Genomic DNA, 14843 nt, shown 5'->3' with positions numbered 1-14843 from the left:
CTCCTAATTTTAGTCCTAATGGATGGTAGACATTTTGATCAGGCAAGGCATGGTAGCACACCACTTGAGAGGCAGAAGCAGGTGGATCTCAGTAACTTCAGGGTCAGTTTGGTCTACACAGTGAGATCCCATCTCAAAGCAAACACAAAGTAACTAGACCTTGAAATGAGCTCAGAAAGAACCAGCTCTAAGATGTCTCAGGCAATAATGAGTCAATAGCTAATATTCCCAGGAATATTTTATTACAGAATCTACTGCACAGGTGTCAGCCCAACTTGCCGCCAGTCCTCAGGTCCCACTTTCTCACTGGATTTGGCTGTACCGCGAGGACTAGCTTCCCAGGACCTGGATCCATACTTCCCCCTTTAGTTCAACACCTACAGAGAACAGAGTCAAAGGGTCTTTGCCTACATGGAATGTCAAAAAAGTTTAAGAAGTCCATGTAATTCACCCTAACAATGACTAACTACTACAAGGAATCCACAGCTGACGCCAGAGAAATCCCCAAGAAGCACACAGTAGCACCAAGTAACACGCCACCACATGTGAGGGGGAAGTTAATCGACACACAGGGAGGTGGGGATCAGTGCAGAAGAAAAACCAAAAACCCAGAGAACACGGAAAGGAAGAATGACTCATTGTATGTTCCAGAACAGGACAGCAAGAGCTGATGATACCGGGATGTGTAAGCCACCACTTAGCATCTCATCTGCGCTTCTGTGACACAAGGGAAGAGCAGAGACAAAACCTACCACCAAGCCACGCACGAAGCTAACAGAATTGGAACGAGAAGCAAATGAAGGCATGGAATCAGACAGTCAGGTGAAATTTAATTTAGTGTTCAGTTACAGCTAGTAAAATTAACTACAGATGGAAGGACTTGCTGAGAAACTGGATAAAGGCCGGGAGAGAAAAGCAATCCACTGGCTGCCAAACCCCACTAGGTCCGCTCCTCTGGAAGCCAGTGTCTACCCACCAAAGATACAAGACCTACACTGGACAGTTCACACTGAAAGTGTGTGTCACCACAGTAAGTACAGCACCAAGTCACACAGCTCTGAGCTCCATCCTGTAAACAGATCTTTAAAATCTCCTGCTGCGGGAGCACACCACCTTTCTCAACTGTGACCCAGATAAGCCAAAAAGAATTCTAAAGGGATTAGCAGTCAAATACCACCTTGGCTTTGCACAGAGGTAGGATAGAGGCGGGGAAAGCTGACAAAGCAACTGCTTTGATAAGCTACACGAGTTAGAATTCTACCAGTAAAAACCACGGAAAGTTAATATCCAAAGGCTCTCCACGCAAAGGGCTCTAAGGCCTGTGAGGCGGCACAGCAGGCAGCAAGCTTGACAACCTGAGTTGGATCCCTAGAACCCACGTGGTAGAACAGCACTGGCTCCACAGGTATACAAACTAGTAAACGTAAAAACTTGTTTTGTTTTGTTTTTTCAAAGACTCAACTGTAGTCAATGAATAAATCCAATTGGAAGTTGATGCTAAGTCACATCACACACTATGTGTCTCACAGGGGAGCACAGCTCACCTAACACATTTGTTGGTTGGGAAGGCTGGTGAGGTAAGGTCTCACTACGTAGCCCAGGCTGGCTGACCTGGAACTGGCAAACTCCTTCTGCCTCAAAATCTCAAAGTGCTGGGATTACAAGTGGGGCAACTGCCATAGGCTTTTTTTCCCCCCTCTTTAAAAGAAATTAATTTATTTAGTCACTTTATATTTTGATAGTGGCCTCTCCCTCTTCTCTTCCCATCATACCCTCCCCCATCTCCTCTCCACTATTCCACAGAAGAGGGGAGCCCCCCTTTCCCAGTCATACCCTCCCCCATCTCTCTCCACATCCAGAAGAGGGGAGCCCCCTTTCCCAGTCATACCCTCCCCCATCTCCTCTCCACTATTCCACAGAAGAGGGGAGCCCCCTTTCCCAGTCATACCCTCCCCCATCTCCTCTCCACTATTCCACAGAAGAGGGGAGCCCCCACTCCCCCCACCATCCCAGCTCATTATGTCACATCAGGGCTGAGTTCATCTTCTTTCCCCGTGGTCTGGCAAGGCAGTCCTGCCATGCCGGAGTGACTGAAAAGCAGGCAACAGAGTCCATGTCAGAGTCAGCCCATATTCTCCTTACTGGGGACCCACAGGGAGTCTGATCTGCCCATCATCTACATCTGTGTAGGGGGTCTAGGCCCAGGCTATTCATGGTCCTTGCTTGGTGCTTCAGTCTCCACAAGCCCCTCTGGGCCCTGGTTAGCTGGCTCTGTTGGTCTTCTTGTGGAGCTCCCGTCCCCTCCAGGTCCTTCTGTCCTTCCCCACACTTCACAGCCAAACACTGGACAAAGCACAGAGAGCCTTGTGGCTTTGCTCTTAATATACCTTCTTGCTGCTTTACTTCTCTTGTGCGTCATTTCCAATTCCTTGAACAAGACTCCAAGGACCTGGAAGCAGCTGGTCCAGATGCTGACCTCTGCTAACACTGCAGAAACCCATCATTTCTTTTTATGCTAGACATCCTGACAAATTGGAGCTTATGTATCATACAGGCTGGATTTGCATTTTTCTTTTTTCTTTTCTTTTTTTCCTCCTCTCATGTCCTTCCAGGCTGTGGAAACTAATAGGAGGCGAGCACCAGCTCAAGCTTCCTGCCTTAACTAAACCACAGGGGGAAGGTGAGGGTGGCATGGGCACACCGCCACCACATACAGGACTGGCATGGGCACGCTGCCACCACATACAAGTGCTAGCCACAGCTAGGGATCCCTACTGATATCGCGTGGTCCTCAAGAGTGAGCAAAACTGTCCAGTATTTTACATTAAAGTACGCTGCTGTGGCTGGAGCGGTGGCCCGATTGGCTAATCGCCAACCGTGAAGACCCGCGTTCAGATCCCAGCACCACTGGTGTTTCACACACCTGCTCCCTAGCACTGCGGAAGAAGTGGGGTCAGACTTGCTGGCATACCAGAGTAACTTAACACTCGGCCTCCAGAGAAGGGCACATGACTTCCTTCCTTGTTTACATGCGCTCAAGTGCACACATTCACGGACAGCAATGGTAGGGGAGGAAGAGCCCCAAAATGGTTAACTGTTAGCAGAGCAAGTAAGACAAATTAAGAGACTTTATTAGAATGGGCTTGGGCCCAGTGGGTAAAGTACTCTCCTAGTATGCACAAAGCCCTGGCTGGCTTCAGGTCCCAGAGCCTCCTAAACCAACTGTGGTGGCACACACTGCACAGTGACTTCAAGGTCTGAGCTATCTATATGACACTGTCTCAACAACAACAGCAACAACAAACTTATTATCAAGACATGCCCAGACTGTTATCACCCCAGGCTGTGATCTTCAAGCTCTTAAAGAGACATAGCTCATATAGAACTCGGCCAACGGCAGCCCTGACTACAAAGCTGTGAGCTGTTTTGCCATGAAAGCCAAGTGACGGGTCCCGAGACCCTGCGTCAAAGCTGCCAAGTAGCAATTCACTTATCAATGAAGGCATTTAGACAGCTAACAGCAAAGTTCCAAATAAACTCCTGTAACACTGCCTCCCAACTGACAGAGCAGGTACATGTCCTACAGTGCCCCTGAACCACACACACACACACACACACACACACACACACACACACACACACACAGTGACAGGCCTGAAGGGTTTAAATGAGAAAACGCAAAGACTTGGATTAAGAACCTGTCCACGGGCTGCTGGGCACCTAAGCAGCGGCCCAGTCCACCTCCCTGCCAGAATGACTGCGGCTCAGCGGTGCATTTCTCAAGTGTATTACGCACACCGTACAGAGAGAGAGTAACTGCTCACACAGTGGCCCGTACTATATTTAAGTTGAGTATTAATATTTAAACACTACAAAATGTCCAGCGAAATGTTCACTGGCCTAACAACCTTTGACCACCCCTGACCTGTGGTAGCAGCAAGATTATCCACGCTAAATAAGTAAATAAATAAATAATTTTTAAAATTTGATGCTCTAAGAAGATCCACTGGCTCCCAGTGACCTACAAGGACGAACTGCTTCCTGCTTCCCACATCCACTCAACCAGACCGCGCCAAAGCCTCTTCTAAAAGCCAGCCTGTGTGCTTGGTAACACACAGCTACTGGAGTCTTGCCTGCAGGGAGGCTGTGCCCGGCCAGGGAATGGTCCAGTCAGTAAGCCAACATTCCCAACGCCAAGAGATGAGAGCAAGCACACAAAAAACCCCCGGCCACCCTTTACCTGCTTCTTAACTGTCCTTGGCGCTCAAGGGTTTTTCACGCACTCTCATGTTTAAAGCCTCTTGTGCCAAACGCGAAAGGAGAACCGGCCATCTCATTTCTAGCATTCTGCAGCTATGCCCTACTACTTACTACTCCAAAGCGAAGATCCTTGGGTCCGGTAAAAAAAAAAAAAAAAAAAAAAAAAAAAAAAAAAAACACACACACAATCGAGGACACACTTATATTGCAAGGAAGAAGTCACCCACAGTGCCTGACACCCACTTAGCTTTGTTCTTTTATATTCTTGTTGGGTCGGGTGTGGGTGGCTGCCCTAGGCAAATCGAGCTTGCACGCTGAGTAGGGCAGCCCAGCAAGGGCTTACATACACCTGTCTCCTCCTACACCTGGTGGCCAGCTGTACTGCTAACCCAGTCCAGCGTCACCTGCTCCTCTTTTCAGTCCTAAGGCAGTGAAAAGAAATCAAGGTCAGACCAAATAATCCTAAAATAGATTTCAAAACTGACCATGTATTAACAAAATATTATAAGTTAGCGAGGCGAGGTTCAGTATCAACTTAACTAGTTAACACTTGGCAAATGAGCTTTAGCGGCGCAGCAAGGGAGTCGGTTTCAATTTTTAATTAAAAAAAATTTTTAAGTCTCAAAGGTGCATTAAAAATATGCGTGGCCGCTTGTTCACTAACCACCACCCCCCCTCCAGGCTCTCCAAGCGTTCCAGTACTTTCTGAAAGCGAGGGCGACCTCCCCTAGCCTCGTCCTGCATAATTATGCCTGCGGAAACGCCATCCTAAATATTTGAATGAAAATAATTCCTCTTACGCTGGGGACGATCCTCGGCGTTCAAAACTGGGCCGTGGAGCTCCGGCTCCCACACCATCCAGGACCTTCCAGGGCCCCGAGGGTCGCCCGCAGCTAGCGGGCTTGCTCACCTCTCAACTCGGTCCACGGCCTTGCAGGAGGCGGCGGCCGGCAAGCCAACGGCCCCGCGGCAATAACAGCACCTCTCCAGCCAGCCAGCCAGCTAGCCCCGGCCGGGGGATGGCCGCGACCGCGCGCGCCGCTCGGCGCCCCCTCCCCCAGGCCCGGGGGTTGGGGGGCCGGGGAGGGGAGAGGAAGGAGAGACGACCGCAGACACGGCCACGGCGGCCATCCCCCGGCCGCGCCGCGCTGGGCCCCGAGGACGGCCACTGAGACTGGGGGTGGGGTGGAGGGGTCCCCATCAGGCGGCTTACGTGGCCCACGCGAGGCGAGGCCGCGAGTCGGGACGCATCCCGGAGAACCCCCGGCGCGCTCACCTGCGCTCCCCGCGCGCGGACCTCAATCGGCGGGCTGCGGCGAGCAGCGGGCGAGTAGGGGGCGGGTCCGCCGCGTCTGTCCGGAGCCGCGGGCCGCAGCCGAGCCCGCGGGGCCTCATGAATGGGACGCGGCGGCGGCGGCGGCGGCCAGGCTGGCGGTGGGCTGCGCGCACGCCCCGCCCCGCCCCGGCCACGTGACGCGCGAGCTCCTCCCACGCCGGCCGGCCGCGCGCCGCGGGCCCCCGGGGCTCCACCGGGCGGGAGCGGCTTGCCGCCAGCACCAGACTCCGGAAAGCGCTTGGGGGAAAAAAAAGTTTCCCTCCGGTCCCCATGGCAACCCCACGGAGCGCAGGGCGGCCCCGCTGCGCGGTGGAGTGAAGACGTCACGCCCGTGCAAACGCGAGCGCACGCGACACCTTCCCCTCCCTGATGGTTGCGGAGCCCTGAACCTTTGCTATTTTCCCATTCAGAGCTCAGAACACCACCCCTTCCCCCCGACTTAGAAGTGTAACGTTGAGAAACGAGGCTGCCGGGGTGCAAATGTCAGTGGCGTCTGCTGCATTTTTGTCTTGCTTTTCTGCAGCCGGGTCGTTTGGTCGCAAGCAGTTGGAAGCCAATGGCATCACTTCTAAACGCCTGCTGTTTTCTCCGTGCGGCACCGCGAGCGTGGACATCCGTGCAGTAGTCTCAGGGCCGTTGAACATTTATACAAACTCTCTCGGGGACGGATGGACACCTCCACCCCCGCCGCCTGGACCCAGCGTGATGAGCATAGGTGCGCTGGGACCCAGGAAACCAGTTCTCTGCACAAGCAACCATTTCCTTCCCCCCAGACAAGTACCACGGTGTGGAATCCAGCCAGGTTGCCTCAGTAGTAACTAAGACCCGACAGCCAGATGCCCAGGCCTACTGGGAATTTTCCCTTCAGTGAGGCTTTTCATCTGATTGACCAGTGAAAGAATTTTTTTTATTTTTTTGTTTTTTGTTTTTTCCTTTTTTAAGATTGAAACTTTGCCATAAATGTTCGAGGTATCCTAACTCCACTGTGGAGAAGTGCAATAAAAACCAAACGACCCAGTCCTGGGTTTGGTTTCCAAGTCAGTGCACCGGGACTCCCACAGAGGACCCGGTAGCTTACAGCCTGGACTGTAGGACTCGCTGTTTGTTTTCTAGCCTTTCATTCTCCCTCTTGACTTTTCCTGTTCCTCTCGGGCTAGTTTCAATACCTCCTACCTTGGGAGGGAACTTACCCTCAAGCATCCTTCCTTACATCATCCAGGAAGCCCTAGACAACCCACCCTTCCTCTGGCACCGCCCCCTCTGGGGTTTGACACTTTACTCAGAAGGGTTGGTTCATGTTTCTAGTATTTTCCTCATTCTCCGGTGGCTGCCTGGTTTATACTACCGCTGAGGCAGAGTAGGAACTAATTAAGTATTTGTTGCCTATCCCTTGACTTCCTGCACCTGATGCCTATGAAGTTGGGGCACACCCAACTACCACCTGCGTCTCTGCCAGGTCCCTCCTCACCTTCTGACCCTAGCATCTTCCTGTTCTGTGGCCAGGAACCCCTCCCCACCAGCTCTCCCTCTTCTGGTCTGGATGTGTCTTAGGGTTTTTTTGGGTACAAGATGTTTTGGCTCTTGAGTTTTGTGCTGTTTGGATGTTTTGTTTAAGAACAGACATCTCTCCGTGTACTTTCAGGGCTTGTTGGCTACCGGCAGCCTCCCATCACAAGCCACAGGACAGCATATTCTTATTTATTGGCAAAGCTGTCTCCATTCACTTGCTGTCTGTTTCTCATTTGCCCAAATAACATTCTTCACGATTAAGAAGTGGGATGTGCATGCTTTGCTAAGCTATTATTAGAATGTTTCTAGTAGTACCTGAACTCACTGCTGTTGGGTGATGAAAGAAAGAAAGAAAGAATATCAAGAAAATAAAAATGACAGCCCCTGGCATGACAATGTCTTGCATGATATTTTACAGTGGTCCCTCAATTTAAATCTTGGAAAATGGGTGTTTTGAATATTAATAGGCCACAGTTTTCAATACAAGTCTGAAGTTTTATTTCAGCTGGTATTAACAGCTAGTTTTCTGTGTCAAATAAAACCTGGCTCCTAATCAGTAAGTAACAAAGTTAACAACAACAACAACAAAGTGGACCTCTTCTCCAAGCCTGTGTTCAATGAACTCTTCCTTACCCTAATTGTGCTCCTAAACTTACCTGTGTCCCATATGTGAGTTTGTGACCTCAAATAGTTAACTTCAAAATGCGTGTAAACACCACTCCCACCTCAGACTTTAAGTTTACTTTCCTCAAAGGTGAGTTTCATCTCATTGAACATCTAACGTACGTCAGCTATCTTCCACGTGAGGTTAATTTGTCTTATTTTTTTCCATATTTACACTCAGTAAATCTTAGAAGGATCTAACAAGCTGTGAGATCTTTAAGGATGTTTTTCGGCCATTTCACTTTTTTTCTAGCTTAAGTAACACCCATTCAAGCTTGAGTCCCACAGGGAGGCTGCATTACCAGCCCCAGCTAGCCCTAGATAGCCTGTCCCTCCTCCACCCAGGCCCCTCTTGCTGGTAAACATGGTGGCCTCCCTTTGGGACCTGCCTCTCATAAGACTCTCTTGAGCACGGTTCCCTTGAAGCGCCCTCCTGCTCTCATCAGCTGAACTGCCTCTGAGATCTGTGTGCTTGTGCTGGCTGGCTTTCACAGTCTCCAGAGCAAAGCCCATCATCTGCACTCCCCCTTGACCCTGGTCCAGAATCTCACATCCCAGCTAACAGCACTGCCACCCAATTTAGTCATCTTTGTCAGAAGCCCAAGAAAGAGTCGCAATTCTGTCACTCCCATCACATGTCCACCCTGCGGCATTTCTACTCTCTAAAAGTTCTCTGCAGAATGGCAACAGCCACGTGTCACGGCCTCTCCAGTTGCCCAATGTGTGCCCCCACCCGGTTCAGTAAATCTCCTCATCCTTCTGAAAGTCAAGCAAGACAAAAGAGCTAGCGCTCCCCCCCCCCCATCTCTCTAGTTGTAATCCTAAACACCTACCCTGACTGGCAGGCCTGCCCATCCTTTGCCTTCAGTAAAAAGTTGGATTCCCCTAGGAGTGGAGTAATTAAAGATTCCATGGCCAGGACCCTCAGCAGTTTTGTCCCGCACAATGCTCCCTTTTGTCCCGATTTTCTCTCCTGTTCATCTGTTCTACGTGCTTCAGGCAGTCCTGCAAGGTGATAATTTTTTAAACATTAACTTCCATATATCTTCTTGCACTTTCCTCTTTACAAGACGTCTTAGGCAGGCATGCCACTGGTCTTGGGGAACTCTGCCGGGCAGATGAAAAGCAGAAGTTGTCTGCACCATGTTTCCTTCCTGCCTTTTGTTTCCCAAACTCTAAAATCACCCGAGAAGCCAAGTCAAGAGGGAAAACAATGTATCTTTCAGGAAATCCGGAAGGAGGGAGCTTTCTCTGGACTTAGAGGGGGAAGATCCTAAGCCCTCCTGCCTGGCAGCTTAGAGGGCAGGGTGGGGAATGAAACTTTAGAAACGCAGCTTTGCTCTTCCTGGCTTTGGCATTCCCCAGATCAAATGACAGCCTGGATTTCCTGTGCCATCACTGTATGCCGGCTCTTTTCGTAATTATATCCAACAGAGACAGAAGTGACTCAAGTCAGCGCCCACAGCTTGTAACTAGTGATGCTTAAGATTGGCCTGGCAAGTCCATGACTCTGAAAGCCGCATTTTTTGGAAAGATATACTTCATTTTTAATTGATTCACAGTAATGTAAATTTTTAGGTGACGTACCATGACATTTCAATACATTTATAAGAAGTGTAATTAAATCAAGAAAACTGGCTTTTCAGTGAGATGTTTAGTTTCTTTGTCTTAGGAACATCCATAATCTTGTCTATGAGCAACTTTAGATAGGTAATTAATTGCTGTCAGCCAAGGTCATCCTTCTGTGTCTTAGACCTCTGGGAGCTCTCTCTGCGACCCAGCTCCACCCCATCCCTGGAGGTCCTCCCTCCCCCATTTCCAGCTCCCAGATACACATTACAGACTCTGTAACCCCTGTGTCTATCCACTCTGCAGGCTTGAAGAGATCAGGATGGGCTTTCAGGTATAAATGAGAACATTTCCTAACCTGTCCCATCACTCAGTGGCTTCTAATGCATTCCCCCAACCAATTACTCCCCAACATGGGCTCCTAGTTGACCTCCTGGAGGTAATTCCTCTTCCTGGTACATACTAGGAAGTCAGTAATTTCCAGATGAACAACAAGGAATGACTTATCTTTCTAGGAATCTCTTTGTCTAGGTGTCCAGAACACCTCTCCCTCAAAAAGCAAAAATACAAGGTTGTTGCATGGCCCCTGTGACAAAAGACCTTCCTGGGGTATCAAGGGAATGAAGAAAAGACAAAGACAGACAGATCTGGGGTTGAGTGATCTGAGCTCTCAGTGGGAAAAATGGTAGCACCCAGGAAGCCCAGCCCCTTTATTATATACAGTTAACATGGAGGCAGGGTTATTGCACTCGGCTGAACAGGAGGTGGGTTATTACACACAGGTACACGAGGAAGTGGGTTGTTGTTGTTGTTATTATTATTATTATTATTATTATTATTATTATTATTATTATTATATTTGCTGTTTGCTGTTTATTTGCTGTTTTCTATCTGGATTGCTGGAATCTTGATTTAAAAAAAAAAAAAAAAAGAATGGAATCTCCCTCAAGTAACTGAATCCAAAAAAGTCTATATCCTCTGTGCTACTAACCTTCTTTCTCTCCTACTTAGGGTTGGTGGGTTGGAAGGGAGGTAGAGGCATTAAGGAACCCAAAATAAAGTAGGTTTTAAAACGTCAAAACTTACAGCTGCCAGTCAGTAAAGCTGCTTGGGAAGGATCAGTAGGTGAGTGTTAGCCTTGTTTGAGGAAGTGTGTCCCTAGGGGTAGGATTCATGATTTCAGAAGACCAGCATCACTCCCAGTGTGCTCTCTGCCTGTTCTTACAGATCCAGATGTGAGCTCTTAGCTGTTCCTGCCGCCATGCCTTTGCTCTGCCATCATGCCTGGGATTGTTAGCAATCAGGAAAAAAAAAAAAACCCACAAATTAAAAATGTAATAAAACACTACTACATGCTCATCAGCAGGGTAAAAGTCAAATATCGAGTGGGAAGATAATGATGTGGCCAACCAAAGCCCAGAGAACAGGGCTGGCTCCCAGTCACATTGTAATCATTTTAGAAAACAGTTTGGCATTTTATAGATAGAAAGTTGACAGTGTAGATGTACTTCTTAAATCTACTTTATTGGGTTTTTTAATACCTCTACCTCCTTTCCAACCTTATCCCTTTCATCACCCCAACATCAGGCAGGAGAGAAAGAAGGTTAATAGGTAGAGGGGATGGAAGTCTCTTAGCTACTTCCTGTTGGCTAGAGTCATTGGGCTCCTCGGGGCAAGTCCAGTCTTTGCTTCAGGACATCTCCAACTTCTTCTTCTCATCAAACTGATGACAGCACAACCAGGAGCAGCAGCGGGGAGCAGCAGCCTTCTCTCTTCCGAACCCCCATCTCTCTCTGGAATTTATTCCCTCGCAGAGTCACCAGAACTAAACTATCCGCAGCTGGCAAAGATCACACCCCTCTCAGAGCCTACATGAGGCAAACAGTCTGCTGCTGTGGACAATCTAAAGCAGCCCATGCCCCACACCTGGGATTAAAACAAAAACACATTCACATAACGTAACTGAGTTTTTTAAAGAAACCAAGTCTCCCACTACATGGCAGTCCCACATTCACAAGCTATTCCAGAGCTAGATCCCTCCGCTTGTGGAATTACTGCATTCAAGCATGCACAGACACACATAGGAATACTGAAGACTTTGGCATAACTGCAAGGAGCAAGAGCAACCCGTTACAGTGAGACACTGGTTGCTGGGTCACCACACAGCCAGGCACTCCCTGAACACCCGCATGGGTGATTCTGGAGAGTACAATCTTGAGCAAAGAGGTTTCAAAGAGCAGCCACAGTTCATTCTGCCAGCTCCGTCAGTGATACATTGTTTAAGGATAAAAGCAAAGGCAGTAAACACTAGAAAGAAGAACAAGGAGATGAACAACAGCTTTCCAGAAAGAAGCCCGCAATCCCAGCACTTGGGAGATAGCGCCCAGAGGATCCATAAGAGTTCAAGACCAGCTTCAGCTAACTGGGAATTTGAGGTCAGTCTGAGCTACTTGAGACCCTGCTTCAAAAAACAAAGAAACAGTTGTTAATTAATTAACTTCAGGAAAAGACTGCCTGAGAAACAGGGAGGGTGTTGCAATCTGAGAGGCATGCGGGAGTATCCTTTGTACTTGACCTGTGCTTTTGCTGAGACTGTGTAGTATTGTATCTTTATTTCACAATAAAATTTAAGAGAATTGAAAGACAGGAAACTTAATGGAATCAATACATCTCTGTGGGTTTTTTTTTTTTTTCAAGTTATTGTGTACTTATAAACTTTGGTAAGTATCACCTTCAAGACAAAAAATTAGTATATTTAAGAATTTCCCTAACACCTGTAAGGAATGGCTCCTTTTTAGCAGGGTTTTAAACACGTTGTTTTGTGAGAATCCCTTCTAAATGGTAAGGAAAGAATTAGATAAAATGGGCCAAACAGCCAAAAAAGAAATAGCCAAAGCACAGAAGCTCTTTGAGCAGGCCACCGTAATTTACGCTGCGTATCTCCAGAGCGTTCCCACGTAGGTCTCTGCTTTTCCTTTCTGTTCGCTGAGAATAGAGCTCCACGGCATCAGGTACCTCAGACCAGTGCTTTACCTCTGCGCTGTGTCTTCAGCTTCCTTAGCTTTCTTTCATTTTATTTATTTTAAAAATTATTTTATTTTACATGTATGACTGTTTTGCCACAATATATGTCCGTGCATCATGTGGGCGCCCAATGCTCATGGAGGTCAGAAGAGGGTTAGATTCCCTGGAACTGGAGGTACAGAGGATTCCAGCCCACTATGTCCATTCTGGGACTTGAACCCAGGTCCTCCAGAAGAGTGGCAGATGCTCCTAACCACTAAGCCATCTCTCCCATCCTACTTACTTATTTTTGAGATAGGGTTTCCTATGTGTCCCAGGCTGGCCTTGAAGTCACTATATTCAGAGCCCGGAACTCATGATCCTCCTGCCTCAGCTGCCAACTGCTGGGATGAGACCTTGGCTTGTCTGCTTTCTTCTGGAATCGTGGCTATAATTCTTTGTCCTGAGGACATCGACCCGTCTAGTTATTTCATGAGCTTTCCTACTCTCACTGGCATCTTCTAGCAGCTTGTAAGTTTGGAGTCCTCAGAGACCAATGTGTTGGAACCACTGCTGGGGTTGAAATCCCTGTAGATTGTCATGTCTGGCTGAATCCCTTGGGGGCGTGTCTGGGGCAACCTGTGCCATCACCCGCAGTAAGGACTATCGCCCTACCCAGTAGATAGATCTATCTATGGAAGGCCAGATTCGGATCTCTCAGAAAACCCATTAGCTATTTGGAGTACCCACTGCCTCCCACAGTTTTCAACTAGCCAGTTTAGAGAAAAAAAAAATACGTGCTAGCAATTCCGTATAAGAAGGAAGGGCATCAGAGCTGTGGCAGCCAGTGTGGGCCTTGTTCTAAGGCACTGCACAGATGGGACAGTGTCTTTCAGGCTGCCCCCTTTGCCCTGGGTGACTCCATTTTGGGTGTAAATGCTGAGTCATCCTGCCTCAGCACCTCATTGTGACTCTGCACGTACCCAGTCACGATCTGTCCAGAGCAGACCATTGCGCTCAGACAGATAACTCATTTATGTACACCAGGGATAATTGCCGATAAACTTCTGAAGACGCCTATCAAAGTCGTATCACAAAAGCCAGGGCCGTGAGCTTATGGAGGATACCAGACGTAACCCCTCCACCTAGGACTATAAAGCTGGGTTACGGCAGCATACTGACCCATGTCACTCATCCTAAGTCTTGCCCAGGAAGACTGCCACGGCTAAGGACCTCGGCCTCAGTTCCTGGCTCCAGCTCAAGCGTAGTTTCTCCCGCACAAGACATTTAGCCCACTTCACACCGCCTGCTACCTGGACTTCACAACCTTGTGCCGGACAGCTCTGTGTCTGTGGCTCCTCAGGCTTCCTAACTGGCCCGATCCCTGCCTCCCAGCCCCCTCCCCTTCTTCCTCTCCACCCACACACACTCCCCTTCAAGATGCAACTCATGTGCTACCCAGAGTTTGTTTTAACTGAGAGTGGAAAAGATAAAGGAAGAAGTACAAACAGGCAGGAACAAGGAAGAAGAGAGCTAAAGAAGCCACTCACACCAAGTGCCATGTATATACAAACAAAACATTCGTGGCCGCCCTGTAGCCATATGTGTGGGTGAGTCTGCTCCTGATACACCTCTATCAACTACGGCTGAATGAAAGAACCCGTGTTTGCAAACAGCCACGAACAGCCCAGTGAAGTCAGGAGTTCTTGATGAATGTGCTGGTTGCTTTTTGTCAACTTGACATAAACCTAGACATACATTAGAAGAAAGAAGCTTCTTAATAGTGATTGATGCAGCCGATGCTATGCCGTGGGCAGGTGGTCTTGGCAGCTATCAGAAAGCAAGCCAAGCAAGCCATGGCAAGCACATTAGTAAGCAGTGTCCCTGCACGGCCTCCGCTTCCTTCTTGCCCGCAGGTTTCTGCCTTCAGTTCCTGCCCTGACTTCCTCTGATGATAAACTGTGACCTCAGAGTTCAGTGCTGTAATAAAACCTTTCCTCCTCACGTTACTTTTGGTCGCAGTGCTATATCACATCAATAGAAACGTAGATGAAGATAGTGAATTAAGGCAAAAAAGAAAAAGAAAAAGAAAAAAGACCCAGCTTGTGAAGTCATTGTTATTCAATAAACTGTGACAATATAGAAAGATTACAAATGTGTTTCTTGCATAGGTTGCTCACATCAATTAACATCCTCAACAGCGTCCCGCCCTTTCAAGAAGGTACCCAGGACTAGAGTGTCTCAGGGCAGAGGGTTGACAGAATGCCCAAAGCCCAGAGACGAGGGGGCAGGAAATAAATATAATGATCACTGGAAAAACAATTAGAAATCCGATTTTTTTTTTCAAATAAATTATCAGCTTAGTCTTTGTTAATAGAAACTAAAACTTGTTTGCAAGAGGCACTGTGCAGTTTTTCTGCTCCTTGACCGTAAATGTTTGTGCTTACGCAATCCAACAATGAATGGCAAGATCATTGTATCAGCCAAGAGGGACGGCAGCTTT

At 48.3% G+C, this 14843-nt stretch overlaps 1 non-coding gene across 1 annotated transcript; it reads left to right on the top strand.

Annotated features, from left to right (window-relative positions):
* The first annotated feature begins 7222 nt into the window (after nt 1–7222).
* LOC127196773 (small nucleolar RNA SNORA24) lies at nt 7223–7355 on the top strand. Its single transcript, XR_007831541.1, has one exon. It is a non-coding gene; the product is annotated as a small nucleolar RNA SNORA24 (small nucleolar RNA).
* The last annotated feature ends 7488 nt before the right edge of the window (nt 7356–14843 follow it).

This window comes from Acomys russatus, chromosome 12, assembly GCF_903995435.1.
Source record: "Acomys russatus chromosome 12, mAcoRus1.1, whole genome shotgun sequence".
Lineage (NCBI taxonomy): Eukaryota > Metazoa > Chordata > Mammalia > Rodentia > Muridae > Acomys > Acomys russatus.
This window is presented reverse-complemented; position numbering and strand designations above follow the sequence as displayed.